Raw genomic sequence first — 13405 nt, forward strand, 5'->3', positions numbered from 1 at the left:
AGAGGGAAGCCCTCAGCTGCTAATGAGTCCTTGCCACAAATCATCCCCTAACACAAAGAGACCCCTCTTGACCTTGACACAGTTTCCATCCCAGACCCTCTGAAGAAGAGGGGCTTAGGGAGCCCCATTTTGTCATCCACATCAATAAAGTACACTGTATCTTCCCAACAAAACAAATACAGTAAAATTAAATTAAATTAAATTAAATTAAATTAAATTAAATTAAAAGCCAATCTTATTTTTAAAACAAGTGTTTCATATTTACTTTAAATTTTGTAATAGTTAAGTAACTCTTTTCTAGTCCATGATATAAGCATTTTAGCTAAGAAAACTTAGTCACTGATAAATTTTATGTCAAAATTAGAAATTTACATATTTTATATAATGGTTATCTTTCTAATACCACCAAATTTTAGAATTCAAAGAGAACATAAAGACTACAATTATGACAGTTACTATTTACATAATGAAACCAAGGCCAATAAAAGTTGCTTTTATATCCAGGGCTACCCCACTGGTCAGCAGCAAAACAGCACTTTGAACCCAATTACTCCCAGAACAAGGTAGTGGAAGTGTTATAAAGCAGCTGGTCATAAGGAAAATAAAACTGTTTCTATAGCGACAATACATATGTTTAACTTACTAACAATATTCACAGCTACCACAAAGCAAGCATCTATATACCATATGGCAGGTATATACACACCACACATGATCTGTAATTCTTACCATACTCTCCAACTTTTTCTTAATAGTTAAGGAAACTGGAACTCATAGTTTAAGCAATTTACCAGAATCACACAGCTAGTAAGTAATAGACTCCAAATCGTTCTGACCATAGAAAAAGCCTAAGCATCTTTTACCTCGCTGTCTTACCCTGGCCACACTGTAACTCGTAAAGAGCCAAAGTTTAAAGGAAACAGGTGATTTCAACCTTCAACTCTTATTTAAATTTTCAAGTGATATCCCAAAAATGTTTTATTTTTTTTTAATATTTTTATCTTAGAGAGATAGCATGAGTGCACAAGCTGGGAGAGGGGCAGAAGGAGAGACAGAGAGAATATTAAGCAGGTTGCACATGCAGCGCAGAGCCCCACACGGGGCTAGATCCCACGACCCAGGGATCACAACCTGAGTGGATTCAAAAGTTGATGTGCAATTGACGGAGCCACCCAGGCACCCCCAAAAGTATTTTAAAAAGCAAAACCAAAATAGTTAAAAACCATGTTACATACAGACTTAATTTGGGATACGATCTTTTCCCCTTCCTGCACTTGATCTTGGGAGATTCATTTAGAGAAAAAATAAAACAAAAGCTGATCATCAAGATACTCTATCCCCACACAGTAAGGAAAAAACGATCTCATTCTAGGAGGGTCTCTGGGTCTTAAGACCATAGCCTTGGGGCACCTGGGTGGCTCAGTCAGTTAAGCATCCAACTCTTAATTCAGCTCAGGTCATGATCTCATGGTGAGATCGAGCCCTTTGTGGGGCTCTGTGCTGTTTGCAGGGAGCCTGTTTGGGATTCTCTTTCTCTCTCTCTGTCCCTCCCCAGCTCATTCCCTCTCTCTCTCTCTCTCTCAAAATAAACACATAAACATTAAAACAAATAAACATGGGGGCACCTGGGTGGCTCAGTCAGTTGAACGGGCGATTCTCGATTTTGGCTCCAGTCACAATCTCACAGTTGTGAGTATGGCCTTCACTTCACGTGAACCAAGCCATTTAAATCAACCACTGGTGAGATTTTCTAAAGCAGTGATTCCTAGCATGTGGTCCAGCTGGAATGGAGTCTGGAGATAGATGAAAATTTGAGGCATATTTTGCAAAGTAGGAATGAAGTATTCCCCAAAATGAAAAAGACAGGCAGTCTATCTAAATAACACTGGAGTATTATCATCACCACTTATTTGTATTTAATGCAGCCATTACTACTCTATTCTCATCTCATACTCTTTCGAAACATCCAAACTTTTCCAACAAGGTAATTCCTTTCTAAAATAATCCTTTATTACTAGATTCCACTGTGCAGCACCAAAACCAAAGGAATTTTTTGTTCAGTTTCCATTTTGTCCAGACCTTAATCCTCTATGTTATCTGCTAAAAATACACAACACTTGCATTTTTCTTTCTAAACATAAGCTAATTTTTACTTAACAGTCTTATGGAGAAAAATGACAATTACTTTAACTTAAGCACCCTTCAAAAACCTCTTTGGGAGAGGATCAGACTAAGACAAGAAATTAGCAAACATCAAGTTGTATGGCAGGGAACTTGGATGTAGCTCAGTCATTCGTTTCAGCACATCATTCAGCTCTTTTAGTAACATTTTAAAAGGGCCAATCTAGGAACCTAAAAAACCCTGGTAAAATATCTTTATTTCGCACATGAGGAAACTGAGGCTCAAAGATATTGAGTGGCCCCAAATTACAAATCGCATGGCATTAAAACTCAGACCTCCTGACATCTTTTGTAATCCGGCAGTAATAGGGACATGGTGACCAAGCAGTCCAGGGCCCCCAAATAAGATCACATCCCCAGACCTCAGACAGGGCTTTAAGCAAGAGACTCAGAACATTCCTCATCTAGCTAGCAACTCCTTCCCCGCGCCCAACAGTGGAACTCATGTGTGTGCACAGATAGACACACATGCAGGAACAGAGACACGCATACACATAAAAACATACATTCCCCAAATTGTTTAAGAATTACAAAAAAAATAGCTGACTCCAAATAGCAGCTGACCTGTAATGAACTGTAGCACAGAAAGCTGCTGATAAAGTAAATATAATCTCACCTACAAATTTACCTACAAATGTTTCTACACCTTCTGTTTTAAAGTACGTGCACAAAAGGTAATCACTTCACTAAAAAGAAACAAGTATGCTTTTAAAAGTCTGTATGTTTTTTTATGTTTGAAAATGCAGTTTAGGATGAAAGTACAGATTAGAATTTAAATCTCTAGCAATTATACCATTTAATGTCAATATCTAAGACTTATCATCTATACCCACCTATTTCCCGAAAGGCTGTAAAGCTCACAAGATAAATAAAAGAAATGTAAAAAATAAAAAAAAGGCTGTAAAGCTCACAAGATAAATAAAAGAAATGTAAAAAATAAAAAATAAAAATGTAAAAAAAAAAAAACTGCGCCTGGGTGGCTCAGTTGGTTAAGTGTCCGACTTCGGCTCAGGTCATAATCTCGCGGTTCATGAGTTCAAGCTCCATATCCGGCTTGCTGCTGTTAGCATGGAGCCTCCTTCGGATCCTCTGTTCCTCCTCTCTCTGCCCTTCCCCCATGCTCTCTCTTTCTCTCTCTGTTTCTCTCTCTCTCTCAAAAATAAAGTCAAAAAATAAAAATAAAAACATATAGAGATGGCAAGGTTTCACTAAAAAAATCCACCTCAATACAGTTTATTGTGTATTAAATTTAATAGTGAGTTTCCTATCAATAGGAAAACCTTTATATATTATAGAATTCTCCTTGACTCATTAAAAGAAGCAATGCCATTTTATCTGGTGAGACTCCTTCTTTCCTGGAACTAAACTTTTTAAAAAAAGTATCATAGGAATTGTTATATATATAGGATCCTGAGCGACAGCAAAAGCAGAACAGAGCCATTCTTCACAGGGACTTTTCTCCTGTGAAAAAAAGTCACAGGGAAAATGCAACTCATGAAAGCATTTTGATCCATTCCGTTTTTTCCTTCTACTCCTTCAACAGAGCAGAACAACGTCTCAGCCCTAATCTGAGTTAACCCATACCTCTTATAAAGAATCTCCCTCTGCCTTCCTGTTCCCCGCTGTGCCTGAAGTACTTAGCATTGCTCCAACCACCCAAGAGTACAGAAAGACAACAGATCCGATTCTAAAACAAAGACTGTGACCAAACAGAAAATATGTTCAGAGGTCAAATATAAAAACCTCCGCCACCCCTCAAGATAGGAAATAATATTCCTCCTTATTACAAGTCAGCTCCTGAAAGAGCCTGCACATCTGGCTTACAAAAGTTCTGTGAGAAAACTGCCTATTCGCTCCAATTCCCTCTATACAAGCATAAAAGACCACTAACTTCATCTGTCATCATTCTTCTCCAAACTGCTCTGCAGTTTAAGACCAGCAAACTTGTTTTTGTTTCTAAACTACATTCATTCAGCAAGTATTTATCAACTACCAACCACATGCCAGGCACAGGCTGGGCTCTAGGGAGACACTGGTAGGTGAAACAAATGGGGATCCCGGCATGCAAAGCGTGTAGTAGCCTTGTGCAGGAGGCGGCTTGTGAAGAAAATGAGTGGCATATGTAACAGCACTAATGGCATTATATGCCAGGTACTTTTTGGAACATATTCATACTTTAATTGTCTTAATCCTCATGATAATCCTCTGAGAGACACATTTTTTGTACAGAGAAGGAAACTGAGGTGCAGAGAAGTCAGGTAACTTGTCCAAGGTCATTACAAAGCAAGTAATATAATATATACTTACCAAGTGTAAGCTGTATGAAAGAAACTAAAAGAAGGGGATTCGTGGGGTGGGAGAGTACACTTACTCTTCTGAGAAGTGTTCCAGTTGTTGTCAGAGCAGCAATTCTCACAGGCCTGTGGGACCTTTTCAGGGCATCCACAAGGTCAAAACTATTTTAATACTAATAAAGCATTATTTGCCTTTTTCACCATGATGACATTTGTACTGAAGGTGCAAAAAGCAATGAGTAAAATGTGTTTGCAGTTAAAGAACAAAAAGTTCATTTAAGAATGCCCGTGATGAAGCAATAAAAATTATAAATTTTGGGGGGACGCCTGGGTGGCTCAGTCAGTTAAGTGTCCGACTTCAGCCCAGGTCATGATCTCACAGTTCGTGAGTTCCAGCCCCGCGTCAGGCTCTGTGCTGACAGCTTGGAGCCTGGAGCCTGCTTGGGATTCTGTGTCTCCCTCTCTCTCTGCCCCTCCCCAGCTCATGCTCACACTCTGTCTCTGTCAAAAGTAAGTAAACTTTAAAAAAAAAATTATAAATTTTTAAAAATCTCAACCCTTGAGTACTTCCTTTTAATATTCTGTGTGATGAAATGGGAAGTGTGCATAAAGCATACATGCTACATATCAAATCACGTTGTCCCAAGAAAAAGCACTTACGCAATTGCTTGAGTTGCAAAACCAAACTGTTTGCATGGAACACCATTTTTACATGAAAGAAGAACAGGGATCCTTGGGTGGCTCAGTTGGTTAAGTGTCCAACTTGAGTTCAGGTCATGAGCTCGCCTTTCGTGAGTCTGAGCCCTGCATGGGGCTCTGTGCTGACAGCTTGGAGCCTGGAGCCTGTTTCAAATTCTGTGTCTCCCTCTCTCTCTGCTCCTCACCTGCTCGTGTTTTGTCTCTCTCTCTCAAAAATAAATAAACATTAAAAATTTTTAAAAAAGAAAGAACAAATACATTACTATTGGTAGACATATTCTTGACAACGATTAAGTGAATCTGTTACTTCAAGGCAAACAACTGAGAGTATTATTGCCAATGATAAGAATTTGTGTTTTCAAATGAAAATTAGAATTCTGGAAAAACTGAAGCTTGACAGCTTCCAAACACTTAAAGGATTTTCTGATGAGGCTAGTGATATTAACAAATATGACTTAAAAAAAATTTTTTTTAATGTTTATTTATTTTTGAGACAGAGAGCAAGCAGGGGAGAGGCAGAGAGAGAGGGAGACACAGAATCCAAAGTAGTTCCAGATTCTGAGCGGTGAGCACAGAGCCTGACACAGGGCTCAACCCCAGGAACCATGAGATCATGACCTGAGTCAAAGTCGGACCCTTAACTGACTGAGTCACCCAGGCACCCCAACAAATGTGTTTTTTTTTAAATATTGTACAATGTGGTGTACCCACATTTAGAAAATCTGCATAACTCAGCAAACCAGTATTTTCAAATGACCAATCCATAATGTTAACATCAGGACTCAGTAAGAGATCCATTCAATGACTACATACATAGACCAATGTATTTTACTTTAACAGTGGATGAAAACTTCATTGATTAGAGTTTCAGACTCCACATTGTAACTAACCTTTAAGAAATTACCTTTTTTTAAAAAAAAAAAAAAAAAGTTTATTTATTTTGAGAGAGAGTGAGGGCACAAGCAGGGGAGGGGCAGAAAGAAAAAGAGAGAGAATCCCAAGCAGGCTCCACACTATTAGTGTGGAGCCCGAAGTAGGGCTCAAACTCATGAGCTGTGAGATCATGATCTGAGTTGAAACCAAGAGCCAGACACTTAACTGACTGAGCCACCCAGGCACCCCAAGAAATTACCTTTTAATATCAAAGAAAAATCTCCACAACTATCTGAAAAGGTTATTAAGATACTCCTCCCTTCTCTAACTATATATCTCTGTGAGGTCAAACTTTCTAGGCTACAACCCACGCCTCATATCACAAATGTTTGAATGCAGAAGCAGATGTAAGAATCCAGCTGTCTTCTAGTAAGCCAGATATTTAAAGATTATTCTTAAATGTAAAACAGGGCTACTTTTTTTTGGAAAGTTATTTTCTCATTAAAAATGATATCTATATGAACATATAATAGACTTACTGTTACTATTTTCAGCTGATACAGGAAATATTTAAAGTTTTCTCAGTTTTAATTTCTAATACAGTAAATGCCTATAGACCTAATCCACATTTTGGGGACTTCATAATTTGTAGAGTGGAAAGGGGTCCTGAGACCAAAAGCTTGTTGTCTTGAAGTGTGAAGGGAGGCCCATGTGGCTGCACCATATACAAAAGAGAAAAGAATGGTAAGATATGTCATTGAAGAGATATCCAGAGGTCAGATCATACAGCTTGACAGCCATAAGAAGTTTGAATTTTACTCATAGTATAATTGAGGCATTTTAAGCAAAATGACATGATCAAATTTATGTTTTAAAAAAGGGCAGCTATGTATAATACAGGAAACAAAGTGAATGAATTATGACTGGAGGACTTTCAAAAAGAAACGGATAAATCTGTGATGTATTTTTGAAAGTTAAATTACTTTGATGTTAAGCTCAAAATGAAGTTCCAAGCAACATAAAATGTTTCCTGTTTCCATTTGCATGTTAACGCAGTTGGTTCTATGATCAAACTGGAGGTAGGGTGAAGAGAATCAAGCTACCCTATATTCTAGAAATGTCACAAGTACACTAAGTCCATACACGATATGAATGCTTACACGATATGAATGTTTAATGTTACTTTTAGTCACAGTTTCAAATTTTTCTTAAAATGGAATACCATGAAATATTAACTTACAAATCCTGTCCTTGTGGATCACATACCAGGGGAAAAAATGAACCTGCAGATTTAGTCATTCAACAATGTAGTGGACACTGTGTTAGATACCACGGATATAGACAGAAACCATCCCAGCCCTCGTGAAACTTGTATTATAGAATGATTACTGGTAATCTTTGAGGATTCATGGTAGAACACTAAAAAGTGTTTCAAATAATTTATTCATTTAAATAAATATTTATTGAGTACACACTGTGTGCCAGGATCTGGAGACAAAAAAGATGAGTAAGACATGGATTCTGCCCTTCAGAATTTCACTGTCTGGTAAAAAGAGACAAAATTACACTTCCAATTATGACAGGGAGTGTCATAAGCACTGTTATAGAGCCCATGTGTGATGTACCAATTCAAAATGGAGTGAAAAAAAAAAAAAAAAAGGAAGCGAAAGTCTGGGTGATGTATGGAAGTGCTGAATCACTATCATCTACACCTGAAGCCAGTATTCCACTGTATGTTAACTCCCTGGAATTTATATAAAAACTTAAAAAAAAAAAAGCAGTGAAAAAGTCAGTCAGAAAGGAGAAATTTACCTGAGTACTAAAGAGATCAGCTAATATATAAAGTCTGAGAAGTGAAAATCCCTTGCAAGTGAGACAGGGATGTAAATAGGGCAGAAAGGTTGGTATTTAATGTGTGAGTTTCAAATTTCCAATTTTAAAAAGGGGCCAAACAACAATTCTATAATCCACATATCCGTCAACTGGATATCCATACTCAAAGGAATTGCTCACTACTCGATAAAGTTTGAAAGCACTATAGAGAAAAAAATTACCAACCAATTCCTAGAGACCAAAATGAGTTCACAAAGAGATAATATTCCCCCCACCTAAAGTCCGCTTTCCACAAAGCACTTGATATTATTTCACCTAAGACATAGTCTTGACCCTCCAAGAGATTACCTTCCAGAGGCAGAGAGATGTGGCAGCCACTAATGACAGAACAACGTAACAAATTTAACAGTCCAAGTGAGTTAAAGGTGTTATGACCGGCTCTGCCTATATAGAGCAGAGAGAAATGGGGTGAGGAAAGCCTTCACAGAGATGGTGAGGTAAGTGGTATCTTGAAAGATGAGTGGGTGTTTGATACTGTAGACAAAGGGGACAGAGAAGGCACTATACACAAAAGCCTGTGTTAAAGCAGTGATGCCATGCAAAGCCTACTTACAGAGCTGCAAATAGACCAGTTTTATTGAGAGGCAAAAGGAGCCAAGAAGGGGTGACAAGAGATAAAGACAGACACACTGGGCATTGATCACTATGCTAGAGTTTGAATTTTACCCAGTTAGTAAAAGAAAAGTATAAGTGAAAGAAGAGTGACCAGAATCAGAGTTGCCCTTTTTTGATATGAACAATTAAACTGAAATATTTTAGAATGACTCTGACAGTGAGGGGCACCTGGGTGGCTCAGTCGTTTGAGCGTCCACTCTTGATTTCAGTTCAGGTCATGAGTTCACAGTTTGTGAGATTGAGCCCCACGATTGGCTCTGCGCTGACAGCACAGAGCCTGCTTGGGATGCTGTCTCCCTCTCACTGCCCCTCCCCCCACTCACACGCGTGCTCTCTCTCTCAAAAATAAATGAACATTTTAAAAAATACTTAAAAAAAAAAGAATGATTTTGAAAATGAAAAGATGGTTTGGAGGGGGTAAGAAGCAATTAGGAGACTATGTTAGGAATATACAAGAAAGGATAAGAAACTTAACTACATACAATCTCCTAAACTCAACTCATCTTTCCTGCCAAACCTGCTCCTTCTCCTGGATTCTTTACTTCAGTAAATGGTGTAAGTCTCCTAGGGCTGTCATAACAAATCACTACAAACTTGGTGGCTTAAAAGAACAAAAATTTATTCTCTCACAGTTCAGGATGCCAAGAGCTCAAAACCAAGCTATTGGCAGGCCTGTTTCCTTCTGGATACCCTGAAGGAGAAACTGTTCCATGTATGTCTCCTAGCTTCTGACAGCAATCAGGATTGACAGCAATCCTGGGCATTTCTCAAGACTGTTGACATGTCACCCCAATCTCTGATTCTTCCTCCACATAGCCTTCTTCTCCGTGTCTCTGTGTGTCCTGAGTGTCTCTTATCAGGACAGTCTCATTAGATTTAGGGTCCACTCTAATCTGCTATGATCTTATTTCCACCCTTGAATTATTACATCTGCAAAGACCTTATCTCCAAATAAGGTCACATTCTGAGGTTCTGGGTGTATATGAATTTGGGGGGAGACTACTATACTCAAACAGCTACCACCTAATCCATTTCTCAAACAGAAATGTGGTGGCATCCTTAACCCCTCCTTGTCCTCATCCTCTGCACATACATAATTATTAAATCCTGTTTCTGCTTCTTTAATTGAAGGTTATTCCTTTTCTTCATCCCCATTACCATTTTCATTTCAATAACGCTCTTGTCAACACAGCAAACTCCTTGCTACAACACTGGATTATTACTCACATTACTGTGCTTGTTACTAAACAAGTATTGTTGGAGAAAGTCACACAACAAGGCAGACTGGCTGTATCATGAATTTATGATAACTAACTCCAAATAAGTCTCCAACATTGCCTGGCGGTCCCTCTATTTCTCTGGCCAACTGGCTCTTCCATTCTTCCATAACTATTTCAAATCTTTTCACTCTCTCCAAGCTCTTACTCTCACCCACTTTCAGCAGTTGTCCCCAGCTCCAATTTCACAGAGAACAAAGAAGCCATCAGACAAACACTCTCAACCTCCCACCTCCTGCTCTCACAGTCTCCCTCTCCCTCCAAGTGTAACAGCTGGCCTTTCAATGTGAGGCCATTCTCTCTACATGTATCTTAGATCTCCTCTTCATTCAGAAATCTTACTACTACTATTACTTACCCTTGTCTTTTGCTAGAATATTCAGCTTCCCTCTCAACTAGATGCTTCTCATTGGCTTATACACATTTATTGGCTTATACATGCAATACCCCCCTGGAATTCTACACTCCTCCTTCCTGCTACCTATCCAGCCACACTCACTCTTTCTGCCTGCTTTTCTCTCTACTTCCTCCTTCCCCCACCAGGCATAAATATGTGCTTTGGGAGAAACTGGTTTCTCTAGTTCTAGAGCTTTGGTCCCCTTACTTAATCCTGGTAAAATGGGAATAATAATAGTAAACCTATCACACAGGACTGTTGTGAGAATTACATGACTGAATATATGCAAAACACTAAAAGCAGAGCCTGACCAATATTAACTGATCAGTAAGGTTAACAACATAACTATTAATAATAACTCATGTCCATCTATCTGTTCAGCCAACTGACATCTTGGAGTCATCCTAAATTCCCTCATCTCTCCATTCCAATCCATTTCTAGACTTTATTTTTACCTCCCAAGTCTCTCTTGTTCTGTCACCTCCATCTCACTATCCTACCCTGCATGATCATCCTCTCATATGGATCAAAATAAGAATCTTCTAAAGGATTTCCTGCATTCATTCTTGTCATTATCCCAAACTCTCTCCTTAACCCTAGCCTCAGTGAGCTATGCTAATCTCCTATCTGAGGTTACCATCCAGTTTTAAACATCTCCCACTGGTATGATAGAGCCCCCAAATCTACTGCATGGCCTATAAAATCATGTAGATATCGTCCCTAACTACCTGTTCAAACTTATCTTGCATCTCACTCCTTGGGCCATCTGCTCTTATAACACATACCAACTCTCTGTCAGTTCTTCAAGTGCATTATGCACTTGACCATCACAGGGTGTTCCACTTTCTGTTCTCTCAACTGGAATGTTGAATGATATTCCTGTTTCTCTTGGCCTAATTAATTCCTACTTATGCTTTATGTCTTAACTCAATGGCCACTTCCAGAAGGAAGCCTTCCTTGATCCCCCAGAACAAGCTCCCATTACACTATGTACCTTTCATAATACTCATCAAAGTTGGAATTTCACACTTATGTGATAATTATTCCAATTAACTCCCCAACAGAATTCAAACCTTGTAACAGCAATAACTATGTCCATTTTGGTCTCCATTGTATCCCAAGTACCCAATACAGCATCTGGCACAGAATTAGTCCTCAATAAATACAGAGTGAATCAATAGTAACCTTCAAGTTCAACGCTGCAAAATGGCCTTACCACTTGTTTAAAAACAGAACAGTGTTAAAGCAGTAAAAGGACAGTACATCATCAGTTCATCATAAACATGGCTCTAAACCAAAAGTTTCTCTTCTGATGGTTGTGAACAGTAAATCACTTTAAAAAGATATACTGATTCAGGGGGGCCTGGGTGGCTCAGTCGGTTGAGTGTCTGACTTCGGCTCGGGTCATGATCTCACAGTTCTTGAGTTCAAGCCCTGTGCTGACAGCTTGGAGCCTGGAGCCTGCTTCCGATTCTGTGTCTCCCTCTCTCTCTGCCCCTCCCCCGCTCATGCTCGCTCTCTCTCTCTCTCTCTCAAAAATAAGTAAACATTAAGAAAAAATTTTTTTTAATAAAAAAAAAGATATACTGATTCAGCAATTGTTGGGGGAGGGAAAGGAAGATGTGACAGAAGATATATTGTTTTGCTGTTATTTTATTTTTATTATTATTATTTTTTTAAGTAGGCTCTATACCCAGCACGGAGCTCAATGTGGGACTCAAACTCACAACCCTGAGATCAAGACCTGAGCTGAGAGCCAGTCAGATGCTTAACCAACTGAGCCACCCAGGTGCCTCATGTTTTGCTGTTATTTTAGAGAAGGGGTAAATAGGCAGAAAATTGCATTTCCAGATAGACAGGTGGGTTTTTCTAAAGTATTGGTTCTCAATCTTTGTACTACTCTAACACACTACTATAACTATTACTATTACTACTGCTCTTACTATTGTCCCAATCAATACCTGTGACTCCAGCACAGCTGTCACCAAGTGGCTCACTAAAGCAGGAATTCTCATGCATGTGGGAAGTATAAGAGAGAGGTGAGTAACCTGAAATATCTCAATATATTCTGATATTCTTTGTCCTCCCCTTCCCCTTATATATAGCCCTCTCCCTACGGCAAGCAGCAGTCACACAGGCGTCATTTATATTTACTTTTTATTTTATTTTACTTTTTTAAATTCTATTTGAGAGAGAGAGAGAGAGAGAGAGAGACAGAGAGAGAGGGACCGTACACATGTGTGTGAGTGGGGGAGAAGGACAGGGAGAGAATCTCAAGCAGACTGGGGGACTTGATCCCACGGCCCTGGGATCATGACTTGAGCCGAAATCAAGAGGCTCAACCAACTGAGTCATCCAGGCACACCATTTAGTACTTAATTTTAAATATAACCTCTGACTTTTTTTGCAGCAAAATTGTTTTAACTACTATATTGATATTGAACATGGTATTACCTAAAGGCACAATAAGTAAGGCAGAAGAAAGAGCAATCTGGAAAGATACTCAAGACCAATTAAATGTAAGTTACCAACACTGGAAGTATCTGTGTCTTGATTATAAAAATGTTTTATAACGGTAATATAGTTTAAGGTATTAATCTCTAAAAACACCGAACTTTGGTGCACACCTGTTATATCACACTATAAATGGCCTCAAATGTTGAATCTTAATGCCCATATCCTTAAAACAATAGAAGTAATTCAATCCACTTACTAAGAAATAAAACAGGGCAAGAAAGTATGGAAATCTTTTCTAAAGATTTCAAGATCTCAGATTAATAACAGTATATGAACCTCTGAAATTCTGCAAATAATCCAACAGCAGGTCTGCTTTGAAAGGCACTGCTGACAACGAACCTCTCTCCTCAAAAACACACAACCGGTTCCATGAAAACCGTAAAAACTGCTAAATGTAGAAAGATTAACCCACAAATAGGTAAGTTAACTGTAACAGAAAAACACACAAACAAGATGTCCCTTCCCCATTTTCTAAGATCTTTAAGTCAAGGGTTTCAAAGTATGTTGAAGAAACATGCTCACATCACGACAGGCTAGCATTTCTTATTTTGAGAAATAACGCCACCTCCTAAGCCAGGATGTGGAGTCAGAATATGTAATTACAATTTCTGAGAAAAAGGATATACATAATTTATTATAGCTCTGAATACTCATCTAAA

General features: G+C 38.6%; 1 protein-coding gene across 2 annotated transcripts in view; it reads right to left on the reverse strand.

The window, feature by feature from the left end:
• Nucleotides 1-13405, reverse strand: part of GOPC (golgi associated PDZ and coiled-coil motif containing) — a 39804-nt gene that overhangs the window by 24309 nt on the left and 2090 nt on the right. The gene's annotated exons all lie outside the window — the stretch shown is intronic.

This window comes from Panthera onca, chromosome B2 (assembly GCF_046562875.1).
Source record: "Panthera onca isolate mPanOnc1 chromosome B2, mPanOnc1 haplotype 2, whole genome shotgun sequence".
Classification (NCBI taxonomy): domain Eukaryota; kingdom Metazoa; phylum Chordata; class Mammalia; order Carnivora; family Felidae; genus Panthera; species Panthera onca.